Source organism: Cupressus sempervirens, chromosome 11, assembly GCF_028749045.1.
Source record: "Cupressus sempervirens isolate cs-2001-9-10 chromosome 11, ASM2874904v1, whole genome shotgun sequence".
In the NCBI taxonomy this organism is placed as follows: Eukaryota; Viridiplantae; Streptophyta; class Pinopsida; order Cupressales; family Cupressaceae; genus Cupressus; species Cupressus sempervirens.
Genome location: NC_143128.1, coordinates 45000391 through 45014998, shown reverse-complemented (window position 1 = coordinate 45014998; position 14608 = coordinate 45000391).

The window sequence follows — 14608 nt, the reverse complement described above, 5'->3', positions numbered from 1 at the left end:
TAGGCTACCTCAGGAATGGGTCTAAACTCAAGTTGTTTTACCTCATTACTAACTAGCTAGACCTCGTGACTTTTCTTTTCCTTGGGGTTCTTGGATTAGAAGCCATTATACTGATCTAGGGTTTTAATATATTAATAATTTCAACACTGCATAGCTTGATACTTGATAAATACCTTAGATTGACAAAATTCGTGCTGAATCCTTATTGAGATTGATGTAAATGGCTTCAAGGTTGCTCTTTGATCACTTCTACACTCTTCTCATCTTTGCTCTATGTTTGAATGGCATAAAAATGATCAAAATTTGACCTTATACCTTTTAATACCTAGCACTAAATGCTTAAGTGCATACAGCTGTAAACTCGACACTTGAAGGTTTTAACATGACTCAGCTTCCATTGGATTTCATTCACTTGGCATCAACTATCAACTTGGTTGCTATTAGCAACTCGGCATCCACTGGAGCTTTACTCGACATCTGAGGACAGTTCGGCAGTATTTGTAAAAACTTCAAATTTTGACTTGGCATCTTTGCTCATGTTGATTTCTTCTTTGTAGTACTTCTTTGTCTTAGAATTGATGTATGAAATAACTTTGTATGTCAATCCCATACACCTATTCTTGCTTAGTTGGATGAGATGTGATCACTTGACCTCTTGGGTGAAGTGATCCCTCCATTTGATGTGTTGCACTCACCTTTCCTCTTCCAAGTCTTGTTCATTTGCCCTCTGATTTGTTCAACATCTAACTTGGGTGCATTTGATTTTGTTGGGCAATACTTTCTGATATGACCAGTCTTCAAACAACTGAAACATGTGGTTTGACTTAACCATCTGCTATAATTCCCTCTAAAATGTGTCCTTATGCAATTTTCAAGGATGTGCCCATACTCTAACAGTAGTGACAGCTATACCTAGTGTTATAGTCCCAATTGTAGTGATGACCATGGTTATTTCCCTTTGTAGGCTGATTAGGTATCCACATAGGCTTTGATCTACATTCAAATGCTCTATATCCATATTTCTTGCAGTTGTCACAGTGACCCTCAAATCTTGGTCTCCTCATAGTTTTGGTCTTGTATTCATGTGCTTGATGTCCTTGCTTTTTGTACTTGTGACAAAAGCTTGCATTTTTAGGCTCATTATGTTGATGACCATCCTTGCTCCTACATACATTAGAAGTATGTCCCTTTTTACCATAGAAATGACAAGTAGGTTTAGTGTTCTTACCTTTGTTACTATTTTCTTCTGCAGTCTTGGATGATTCTCCTTGTTCAATGCTGGTGTAACCAAGTCTTGAAGTATCATTACTAGCCCTTGGTGATTTAAATAGTTGCTCAAAGTACTTGATTGCCTCATTGGGTTTGTTGAAGCTTTCTGCTATCTCCTTCTCTCTTTTTAATTCATTCTACAGTTGTTTATTTTGCATTCTCAAGCTGCATGTTTGAGATTCTTTCAAACTCAATTGTCTTCTCCTCTAGTCTATTGGTAAGATTTCTCTTGTCATCTTCTATCATGGCATTGTCTTCAATGGCTTTCTTCTTTTGTTCAGTCACTTCACAAAGCATTATGGCTTGTGACTCTTGTTCAAGCTTGAGTATTCTAATTTCTTCAGCTTGTGCTCTATTTTTCTCCATCAATTCAGCTATTGTTGCATCAAATTCCATAGAATCTCCATTGGAAAACACTTGTGTGGTATCAATATCCTTGTAGTGTATTTCAATTTTAGCTATGGCTATATCCTTCCTTCTTTTTAAGTACTTTCTCAATTCTTCTTTGGCTTCCTCCAATTTGTGTACAGCGAGGTGCACATCAATCACTTGATTGTCTATCATCTTTCCAAGTTTGAAGACTTCCATTTTTAGATCTTTCCTCTAAGCTATTAGACTTCTCCTTGTGAGAACTTTGGCTCTAATACCAATTGTTGGAATATTCAAATGTGAAGAATATTTTTGAGAGGGGGGGCAAATAAGAAGTAACACACTTTAACCTTTTCAAATCCTTTAAAACAAATAATTGAAAGTAAACTGCATGCATGTAAACATATTAAATGAACATAAAGTAAACACATGCAAGTAAACACATAACACCATAATTTGGTAACCCAAAACCCTTTAAGAATAAGAAGGTAAAAGCGGGGTGGGGATGATACCCATAAAATCATTGCAACAACAATTTTTTGACCACTTCTAATGGTCTACCCTATGAAAGGCCTACCCTGTTAAAGGCTTTACACTATATCAATGGTGACCTAGTTAAAGGATTTGCAAACACTTTACATGAAGTGTCACCCTGTCAAAGGATTTAATCACCTCTTCAAAGGATCTATAAAATAGTTGTTAAGCTAACCTATTATCATAGGGTTTTCACTATCTAATACAATTGCTAGAGAATATTAGAAATCTTTGACTTGATTGCTTACAATCTTCAATTGCTGATTTTAGGTACTTGATCTACTCATTCTGGTGTGATCCTTGCTTGATCTTATATCTATTCATAGCCCTTGTTCTATTCTAATCAACTAGATGTGTAAATGATGTTCAATTCACTAAGTCTATGATGCTCCTGTTGTTTACCTTATTCTATGATTTTGCTATCTACTTCGCAACTTCCTTAACTTTTATTCAGCAACTTAAAATCATGGGGTCTAAGCCTTCTTATAAAGGCTTCATAGACTTAGGGTTAGGTATGGATCTATGATCCATATTGAATCTTGAATTCCCACTCATTCCTTGCATTTTTCTCATTGGTTGCATTTGTTCTCCATTTTACTGATTGGTTGCATGCTGATTGCATAGGAAATATAAAAGATTCATTCTTAACCTTATTATCCTTAAAAATCCTTCTATGTCAGCTTAGAAAATAGTTTACATCTAAGTTTGTGAAGGAATAAACTCATATGTTGATTCTGTGTTAGTCGGCACATATTGGACTACTGGTGCTCAGCACATATACTATCCTGCTTTGCTCGACACCTATTGCATTTTGGCTTGCTCAGTACATGTATGACTTTGGCTCACTCAACATATGAATTGTTTTGACTTTCTTGGCATCAACTATGACTCGGCACCTATATATCACTCGGCACCGATTGGGATTCTGATTTACCACATACTATAGCTCGGCATACATAGTGTACTTAGCTTCTATTTAGAAAGTGGTTAAGTGTGTTGACACTCAAATGTCAAAACTATTTTGAGACCAACAAAATGCTTCCAAACTGAGGTAGTTGGATAAAGGAGAGATAAGTAGTGCTAAAGTACAAGATTTTTTTGAACATTTGAAGAACATTCATGAGGAGGTGAGGAAGCACATCATAAAGATGAATACATAGTATAAGGCTAAGGCATATTTGAAAATGAGATATAAGGAATTTTAGATTGGAGATGAAGTCATGGTTCATTTGAGAAAGGAGAATTTTCTAGTGGGTATATATAATAAGTTGAAGATGAAGAAGTTTGGACTGTGCAAGATAGTGAAGAGGCATAATTCTGGCAATGTGTATGAAGTGGAGTTGCCTACTGAATTGAATATTTCACTAGTATTTAATATTTAAAATTTAATAGAGTATTATGAAGGAGGTGATGAAGATGAAGTTGTAGAAGTGCAATGGAACATTCTAGTAGCTAGTTTGGCTACAGTAGAGATTGAGGAGATACTAAATAGTCATGTTGGAAAAAGTACCAAAAATAGAACTTATGAGGAATATCTGGTTGAATAGACTCGGAGGCTAGTTGAGGATTCATTATGGCTAGTAAAGGAGGAGGTTAACGATCTTAGTTTTTCTCTAAACACCTGAGATGTGATGAGATCACTTCTTAAATTACCCTAGGTGTCTGATGTAGGAGCATCCTAGGTGCAAGGGCAATCTTGCATCACCCAAAAATATTTTTATTTTCAGTCTTTTCCATTTTAATAAGGACTAGTAGACAGGGTGGTTACTATTTATGGGAACTTACTATTTTTAGTAAGTTTGTTATACGATCTCAGAATGTTCTCTTTTTCTACAAGAAGGTTCATTTTAGAGTTGTAAACCTACCATAAAAATCTCATTGCTCAAGCATTAGTATCAGAGAAGTTATTGCAGATTTTTGATGGAAATATTTGCAAAAAAATCTTTAGGCTCACCATTGGAGATGTTAGAGTGCCTAGATGAGGTCTCAAAACTCGATGGAAGGGTGCTAGTGCCATTCCAAGCTTGAAGATCAGGAGCTGGCATTTCTAAAAAGTGGTTATAATAGCCAATCAAAGCAATGATTCATGAGTTATGGCCTTCAGAAGTTGGGCTACCCAAATTTCTAAAATAATTTGTCAAAGATGTATTTGGGTAACTCTATGTGTATTGTTAGGGTCTGTTAGCCTTAGGTATTAAGTTTGAGCATCTAGAACCTTCCTAGGTGACATAAAACTACCTATTTAAGAAAGGCCTGAACATTGTCTAGGATAGCTCTGGGTGATAGTTCGCAGCTTGGCTTGCAAATTATTGTATTGAAGGCACCCATGTGGGTTAGCATATTGTACTTATGAATTCTGTAATTCTACATTTACTGTGCAAATAAAAAGTCCATATTTTGTTCTCGCATTTTTTATTATTTCTATGTTTTTGTTATGAGTTTATGGTATTAAGGGGAGATCCCTGCATCAATATCCATGTCATCAAGTAATTCAACTTCATAAGCATTACCATTGTCAAACTTCCTTAAGATCTTACAAGGAGCAAACTTCTTCATTTTCAACTTACAGTATATTCCAACATGAAATCTCCCCTTCTTAAATCAAACCATCACCTCATCACCAACTTCAAAACATGATGTCTCCTAGACTTATCATCATTCTCCTTATATATATATATATATATATTTTCGACCTCAACTTCACTTCCTCATACAAAGACTTCATAAAACTAGCAAATTCTTCCCCTTCAACACTTCTCTTCTCTTCACCACCAACATCCCTCAAATCTAATAGTCCTCTAGGTTGCATTCCAATAACAATCTCAAAAGGTTTTTTTTTTTCCCCATACTCATTCACAAAATTATTATATGCAAACTTAGCTTGTACCAATACCATATCCTAGTTACTTGGCTTATCTCCAACAAACCATCTCGACAAATTACCCAATCTTCTATTCACAACCTATGTTTGTCCATATGCTTGTGGATGGAATGTAGAACTAAACTTCAACTTAGTATCCATCTTCTTCCATAAAGTCCTCCAAAAATAACCAACAAAATATTGTCTCTATCCAAAATAATACTTCTTGGTAATCCATGCAATTAAACAATCTCTTTGAAGAAAATCTCAGCAATATGCATCGCACTTGATATCTTCTTACATGGTATGAAAGGTGTCATTTTAAAAAATCTATCCATAACAAAAAATATGGAATCACACCTTCTTGTTTTCTTAGGTAATCCAAGAAAAAAATACATATTGATATCACTCTAAGGGCCCGTTTGGTTGCTAGAATAGGAATAGACATTTTGAAATATGTTTGTAGTTCTCCATTTGGTTGACCAAATTGGAATAGAGAATAGGATTTCGTATTCCAATTTGACCCCTAAATGAGCATAAGTTTATGCCAAAAAAAACTTATTATTAGAATAGGTCATTCCTATTCTCAATCCTATTATGCCACATTTATGAAATTTTTAGATCCGTGGGTGAGCACATAAGGGCATAAGGGCATTTTGGCAGGATTTTATCAGGTTGTATTCTCCACAGCGCTTGTCAACTCCACAGTTGAGGTATTCTCCACAATGATTCTGGGGCTCCACAACGATTCTTGGGCTCCACAATGTATACTAAAACAAAAAATTTATTACCCATCAGACTAAACTCCTCAAGAGCAAGGCCACCGCTATCTCTATTCTACCTACCTCCATCTTAGTTCAAAATGCTCTGAATTGGTTATGTGTATCAGAAAAAAATTACACATAAAATAGAGGCAGATATGTGTATCATTCTTGTGGGTCATATTCCACAAAATGGGCATTACAACCAAATTTGGTGTGAACTCAATCAATATCAAAATGGGCAACTATAATTCAAAGTCTTTTGCTAGTATGCAACTAGTCGCTGAGAGCAATTCATGCACGAGGCTCCTCTGTTCACCTTTATATGGCTTAGTTTTGTGAGAAACTATAATTGTATAAAGATAGGTGTTACAATTTTGAGTGAAATTGGATTCATTCTTCAAAATGTCCATTCTTATGCATAACATTTAGAAATTTTCATGTAATCAAAGATTCACCTTTCAATTGTATGGTTGTTTATTGACCTTCCTTTCTTATTCTTGACAGTTATTTATATAATCTAAAATGCATCTTGCATACAATCATGATGGTTTATTCATCTAATTTTTCCTTAAATTTTATATTTGACTCCTCTTCTTAGCACCTACCTTTCTTAATTGTATTCCAATTCCAATTTCTCTCAACCAAATAGGAAAGTAACATATTCCCAGTCAAATACTAGACGAACCAAACAAGAATGGGATTACTCTTTTCCATTCCCATTCTAATTTTCCATTCCTATTCCACATACCCATTATAATTTTCTATTCCTATGCTTACAACCAAACAGGCCCTAAGGTTTCTCAAGACCATAAATAGTTGTATACAATCTAGTATTTTGACTCACTCCTTTTACAACTTGACAAATTCCACAACTCCTTAAAAAATTCTAAACATCCTTATACATATGTGGCTAATAATACTTATCCTTTAGCAAATTCAATGTCTTATCAATTCCAAAATGTTCAGCCAATCCAGCACAATGTTTTTCCTTAATTAAATTAACTCTCATAGAACTTATCGATATACACAAGTGAATTCCTTTTAACAACATAACTTCTTGAACTAAATACTCATCATACTTACTCATTTGACTTGATAGATTTCATGCTTTGCACTCTCTTCGTACCTCAAAAAAATTAGGGTCAGTATCATACAACTCCTTCATTTCATCAAAACCAAGAACTTCAACCTTCATCTTGGTCAACAAAGAATGTCTTCTGCTCAACGTATCAACAAATTGGTTAGTAACTCCACTTTTATGCTTTATCACAAATGTGAAACTTTGGAAGTAGTCAACCCACTTCATACGCCTCTGATTTAACTTATGTTGACTTCCCAAATATTGTAAAGCTTTATTATCAGTATACAACGCAAACTCCTTAGGAATCAAATAATGTCTCCACTTCTTCAACGATTGAACAATAGCATAAAAAATTTGATCATACACATAATACTTCCTTTTAGCATCATTCAACTTCTCACTAAATAAATAAATAGGTTTACCTTCCTGACTCAACACAACTTCTATTGCACGACCACTTGCATCACACTCAACTTGAAATACCTTATTGAAATTAGGTAAATCCAATATAGGTAACTCAACAACCTTTTGATTTAAAGTCTCAAGACTCTTGCTAGCTCCATGTGTCCACTTAAAATCCTTTTTATCTCCTCTCATAGTCTCATTCATAGCATTACAAATAGAACTAAATTTTTTTATAAACTTTATGTAGAAACTAGCCAAACCATGTAATGATCTTATTTCACCACATTCTCAGTTGTAGGTCATTCCAAAATTTCTATAACCTTCTTAGGCTCTATTCCCAAATCATCAGCTAAAATTATAAATCCCAACAACACAATCTCCTCTTGCATAAAGAAACACTTCTTCAAATTAATTAGAAATTTTTCTTCTTTTAATCTTTTCAATACTTATCGAACATTCTCAAGATGTTCTTCCTTAGTCTTACTGAATATTAGAATATCATCAAAATAAACAATCACAAACTTATACAAAAATCTCTTGAGAACATCATTCATCAACCTCATGAAAGTATTAGGTTCATTAGTCAAACCAAAAGGCATAACCAACCATTCATACAAACCATATTTTATCTTGAAAGTAGTCTTTTATTCATCACCTTCTCTAATTCTGATCTAATGATCACCACTCTTCAATTCAATCTTGGTAATTACTTTGCTCCACTCAAACAATCCATTGTGTCACCCATCCTCAGCATAGGAAACCTTTATTTCATTATGATATTTCTAATAGCTCTAGTATTAGTACACATTGTCCATTACCCATTCATTTTAGGTGCTAATACAACATGTGCAACACATGGACTCAAACTTTCTCTGATTAAACCTTTATACAATAACTCTTGCACTTGTTTGTTAAGTTCCTCATTCTCTGTAGGTGTCGATCTATATGGTGTTTTATTTAGAAAACTAGCTCTAGGAATCAGATCCATACAATGACATACTTCTTACTAATGGTAAACTGTCAGGTATATCCTCTATAATAATTTCTTTACACAAATTTACTAAGCTTTCAATTTTTGTTGGTACTCAGCTAACACTACCAGCTTCTATTGTCACTCGGCCTCTACCATCTTTTGGTGCTTGACTTCTAACTATCACTCGGTCATCACTATACTCTACCACTCGACCAATACTACCACAACTCAGCCCCCTAGGAATTATAGAAAAATATATTTGGTTCCTTTTCAGTTCTTTTTCAAATTGTTTTCCATTAACCATGCAAATTCTCATAGTAGTACAATTTATATCATCATGATACTCAATCAAAGGAAACAATATTTTATTTTCTCCATTCACCCAAAAAGTATATTGATTTAATCTACCATCATGCATAGCATGTATATTATACTACCAAGGTCTACCCAACATAATATGGTAATAGTCCATAGGCATAATATCACACAGAACTTCATTAAAATAGTTTCCAATCTTGAATTTCACAACACAGTGCTCACTTACCAACAATTTATGCTCATCCTTGACCCATGACACGTGATAGGATTTACAATGCTTTAGTCTCTGCAATTTCAACTTTGTAACCAACTCCTCTGATGCCAAATTTTTTTAACTACCATGGTCAACAATTACTTTGCAACATTTTCCTACCATCTTGCATCTAGTCTTGAGGACTTCTCCTTGAGCAAGGTTCCTTATCAACTCTTTTATTACACAAATTTCTTCTCACCATAAGGTTTTTTCCAACCTTGGCTCCACTCGATGAACCCTCAAGGTCTCCTTGAATCATAGTATTTATGTTACCTTGTTCATTCTCTCCAAAGTATCTACACTCAAAGGGTCTATGCCCTTCTTTGCCACATCTAAAACAGTTACCATGAAAACCACCTCTAGAACAAGAATGACCTCTTCCTCAGTAAGAAATAGTATCTCCTCAATAGGAACTACCACATTTCCACTTAGTCTTGCCTTTATCTTTAGTTTTCTACTCATATTTACCTTATCTTGTGCAAGATTTTTAGATATGCCACTTTCTCCATAAGATCTACCTCTGTCTCTCTGGACTCTACCACCTCTACCTCTTTGTTTTTGTTCATGCTTCTTTGTCAAGATCTCCTTATATTTTAAGGAAAATTGATACGCTTCTTCCAAACTTTCCAATTTCACAAAACTTATCTTATCTTTAATTCCAAATCTCAATCCATTTAGATACCTTGCAATTTTCTCAACCTCATCATCCATGTGTCCATATTTGATGTCCAATCTATAGAATTCCTTAATATACTCTTTCATAGTCATGTCCTTTTGTCTCAAATTTTGCATCTTCCTCAACAATCTAACTTAGTAATTAGTAGGAAGGAACTTCTTCTTAACCTTGTTCACCATTTTTTACTAGGTCCTAATCTTCTCTTTTCCTCTTATTTGTATATTCGTTTTCAAATCCTCCCACCACAATGAGACATGACCTTTCAACCTAGTGACTATAATTTTCACCTTTCTATTATCAGGAGTATTTTCAAACTCAAATAACTTCTCCATATTAGAGATCTAATCCAACACAACATTGGTGTCCAATTTTCCATCATAATGAACAACTTCCAAATTAGGCTTTGAATGTTCCCTGGATAATACTCTTAGCAATATTTCTTCATCTTGATTTTCTTCAGGTTTTGGATTAGGATTTGGTGTAATTGCTTCATCATCACTCACATCATTAAGTGTTAGAATATTCAAATGGGAAGAATGCTTCTGAGAGGGGGGGGGGAGGTGAATCAGAAGTATTACACTTTATCCATTAAAACTTTTAACTGAAATTATATTACATGCATGTAAACATATGAAATAAACATGAAGTAAACACATGCATCAACAACACATAACACTAGATTTTGGTAACCCAGAAACCCTCCAGGAATAAGAAGGTAAAACTGGGGTGGGGATGATACCCACAAAATCATTGCAACAATAATTGTTTTGAGCACTTCTCATGGTCTGCCCTATGAAAGGCCTGCCTATTAAAGGCTTTACACAGTATCAATAGTGACCTGGTTAAAGGATTTACAAACATTTTTCATTAAGTGTCACCCTATTAAAGGATTTAATCACCTCTTCAAAGGATCAACAACCTAGTTGTTAAGCTAACCTATCAACATAGGATTTCCTTTCTAATACAATTGCTAGAGAGTATTAGGTATAATAAACTTGATAGCTTACAATCCTTGATTGCTGAATTCAGGCACTTGATCTGCTCTCTCTGATCTTGATTCTCTGAGATTTGATATATGTTTGTATCTCTTACTTTGCTCTGATCAATAGAATATCTAATTTTTGTTCTTTTCCTCTAAGTCTTTTCACTCTTCACTCTAAATTTCACTATAGCTTCACCATATACTTCTCTTTTTTCATCTACACAATGAGATTTTTTCTTCCTTATAAAGACTTTCGAAGATTTAAGGTTAGGTATGGATCTATGATCCATATTGAATCCTTATTTCCCACTCATTCCTTGCACTTTCTTTATTGGTTGCATGCCTTCTCCATTTTTCTTATTGGTTGCATGTAGATTGCATAGGAAATACAAAAGATTCGATCTTATCACTTAGATCCTTCGAGATTCATCATATGTCAGCCATAAAAATGGTTTACATATAAGTTTGTGCCTTTTCAAACTCATATGCACATTCCGTATTACTCGGCACTTTGCAATTCCTGATGCTGGGCACATATAAGAAAACTAGCTCACTTAGCTCCTGTAGTGATTCTATCTTGCTCGACATCATCCATGACTCGGCACCTAAATATTACTCGACACTTGTAGTCACTCAACACTTGATCTTCACTTGGCACCTAAAGATCACTCGGCACCTAAAGATCACTCGACACCTGTTAGAATTCTGACTCAGCACATGCTGTGGCTCGGCATACATAGTGTTCTCCACTTCAATGTAGAAAGTGGTTAAGTGTGTTGGCACTCAAATGTCAAAACCATTCTGAGACTAACAATCTCCCCCTTTGACACGAGTGTCAAAACCAATTAACTAAGCATTATTTATCTTTAACTTCTTATAACTCCCCCTGAGCTGATTGTGCTATCCATTCCTTCCTGTAACCAAAATTCTGATATATTTGATACTCTTTAGTTGTGTCTTGTTTCTGTACTCTATACCTGTGTTATACAATGTATCTCCCCCTTTGTTATATCTCCCTTATCATATTTCTTCTTATTATATCTCCCCCTTTTTGACACAAATGTCAAAGGGTACTAAGGTTTAAGACCATATTTCACCAAAAATGCATTATTTACCTCCATAATCATCTTGAGAGTTGTATCCCAATTATGCAAAGCAATTTCCAATGACTTGTGCTAGATGGCAGTCTATGCAGCAAGGTGAACAAGTCCATCTAAAGTAGAAAGATTAGGATCTTTCTTGAGAATAGTTTCAGCATAGGCATGTTCTTTATGGAGTACTTCCAAATGTGGGGTAATGGAAGATTGGAGATGTATCAATTTGGCCTTGATAGTTGCCTCTTCTACTATCAACATGGCTACTTCTTTCTGGGTGTGAAGTGTTTGATTAAAGTGCTTCTCACTTTGAGCTAGATCTTTTGGTAGCTGCATGCTTGAAATCTTCATATTTATCTCCAGGCTCATTATTCTTTGGCTTGTCTCCTGTGTGAAGTATGAAAAGTCACATAGCTTTTTGTACAATGAGAATATATTCTCAAGTAGCTTTTTCACTTTGTCAATCATTTTTTCCAATTCAACCTAGGAACATGCAATTTCACTAGATATTTTCTCATTTACTTTCCCTTGGAATTTCCTTTTAGACCATTCCATAAGTTTTACATTAGTTTCTTGGTCTTCATTTGTCACCTGGTCAACAATATCTGACAATTGTTCCATTACATGCTTTGTCTCATCTGGTGACTGCAAACTGAAGGCATCCATAAAGATGTCCTTAATCTCATGTAATGTTTGATTTTGTTTATACTCCTTCCTGAGTATCTCTTGTCTCTTTCTTCTATTCAATGCTTCATGCACCTCAGTGATTTGATCAATGCTTATTGTTTTTGAGTCATAACTAGGTATGACTATCTCCTCATCTAATGCAGGGTCTCCATAGTGAAGCACCCTTGCAACTTTTGTAGTACTTGATCCTGGTGCTAACATTTGCAGTGGCATTGCATCATTGCTTGGCTATTTTTAAGGAGTTCCCTAGGTAGGCAAATTTATCAATGTTTGTATTACCTCCTGTTCTTTAGGGTTTTTTCTCTACTTCCTTCTCCTTCTTTTTACTACCTTGTTCAATTATAGACATGTGAGGAAGTGCACCTTGTGTTTGTGTTGTAGGATTAGATGTAACAGTCTATCCTATTTGTTCCATTTCTGTCTCCAGCTGCACTCAACTTCTGCACTATGGTGTCAACTGTTCTTGAAGAAACAACTATTTGCATTCGAAGTTGACCACTAGTAGCTGTAGAGATGATGGAAGGTGGTTCTTGTGGATTTACCTTATCTCTAATTATGGCAGCTATGACCTTTTGTAATTCATCCACATTGACCAATACTGGATCTGTACATAATTTTGCTTGTTGTGTGGATTGGTCAAGGATTCTTTTGAGATCCTCTGTAGTTAAAGGATTGATGTTCTGAGTAGAAGTGTTAGGTACATCCTTTACAATTATAGTGACTGCAGGTGTGATGGTTACATGAGGGGGGCTAGAAGGTGGCAATTGTGTGTCTTGCACACTCTGGTCTTGTTGTTGCTCCTGTTTAGCTATTGTCGTTTCATCTTGTTTTTATGTCTCCTTCTCCTCACCATTTTCTTTCTCCTCTCCATCTTTCTTTTCTTATTCCTTCTTCTCTTCTTCCTCCTCTTTCTCACTAGGCTCTACCTTATCTTCATGTTCAGTGTTTTTTCCCTCAAGGGGATCTTCTTCTCCATCCTTGACAGTAGTCAAACCATATATCAACTTCCATATTTTTGTTGACTTATTTACAACATCTTCAATCTTGTTTTGTAAGATACTAAAGGCTCTATACTTTGGTGTGAAATTGCCACTATATTTCTTATTAGCCTTTGTTATTTGACCTCTTGTTAGGTCAAGCATCACCTGTACTAAGGTAGATTCTCTTATCTCCTTTTCAATTTTTAGACAATAATGCCATTTGTTTTCAATTATCTCATATAATTCTCTAGGCATGGTATTGTCTAGCTATAGAGATGTATACTTGAATTCAGCCATCATGGCATATATTGATTCCTCTTTTTTTTTTTGCTCTTCTTTACTTAGCTTGTTGAAATCAATACTTTTCAAATTAGTAAAATCTGCATTCTTAATATTTTCACAAATTTTATCTATGGCTGATTTGGGAGGATGATTTACCACTCTAAATTGGCTAATATCTTCTGACTCTGTTCTCTCCTCCTCATCAGAATCTGGTTGTGCTACATATTTTCTTCTTTTCCTCTACTCTTCACCAATCTATTCAATGGCCTTCTTCTTCTCTTTGATTTGTTCCTTGGCCTTTTGTGAAGATGCCCTTGTGGTAGCCCTTGTGACTGGTATCTGTGGCTTGCCTTTAGTTGGCTTAGCACCCTTCTTTGCTTTGGGCTGGGCTGGAGGTTGTATTGTTGCATTTCTTTTCTTTGGCTCAGCTTGGGTTGGTGCTTCCTCAGCTTTTTCTTCCTCGACACCTTCCTTATCTTCACCTAGGCCTTGAGTCAATTCCATTTGGCTTTGCCCTTGTTCATCCTCATCATCATCATCGTCGTCATCATCTTCTTCTTCTACTTCAGCCTCAATTCCTTCACCAAATTTCTTCTTTATTTTCTTCATCAGTTTATCTTTCTTCTTCATTATGGAGGCAGTCTTTAATTTTGTTACAACTTTGGATTTAACAACATCATATGTGCCAAAAGGCTTGGTAGACTTGTCTATTTATTTTGCAAGTAATGCAGTGATTGTTGTTGATGCTTCATCCACATCTAGTTCATAACCAAATGGCCTTAGCCATCTCACCCTTGGAACTACTGCTTAGATATAGGTGAAATCAATATCAACTAAGAAGCATATGTCATTGATATGTCTTTCCACTAAGGAAACTGGTATTCTTACCCTTTGCTTCATGGATTTCTTGAAATCCTCAAAATAGCTTGTCATATGGGCTTCAAAGTTGTCACCCATCTGATTAATAAACACATTAATTTGTGTAATTATAGTTTTGTTAGGATTCCAATTTACCTTTCCTATAGAAGGAAACTCTTCCATAATATAGAAGAATATACACATAAGAACTGAACCGAATTTG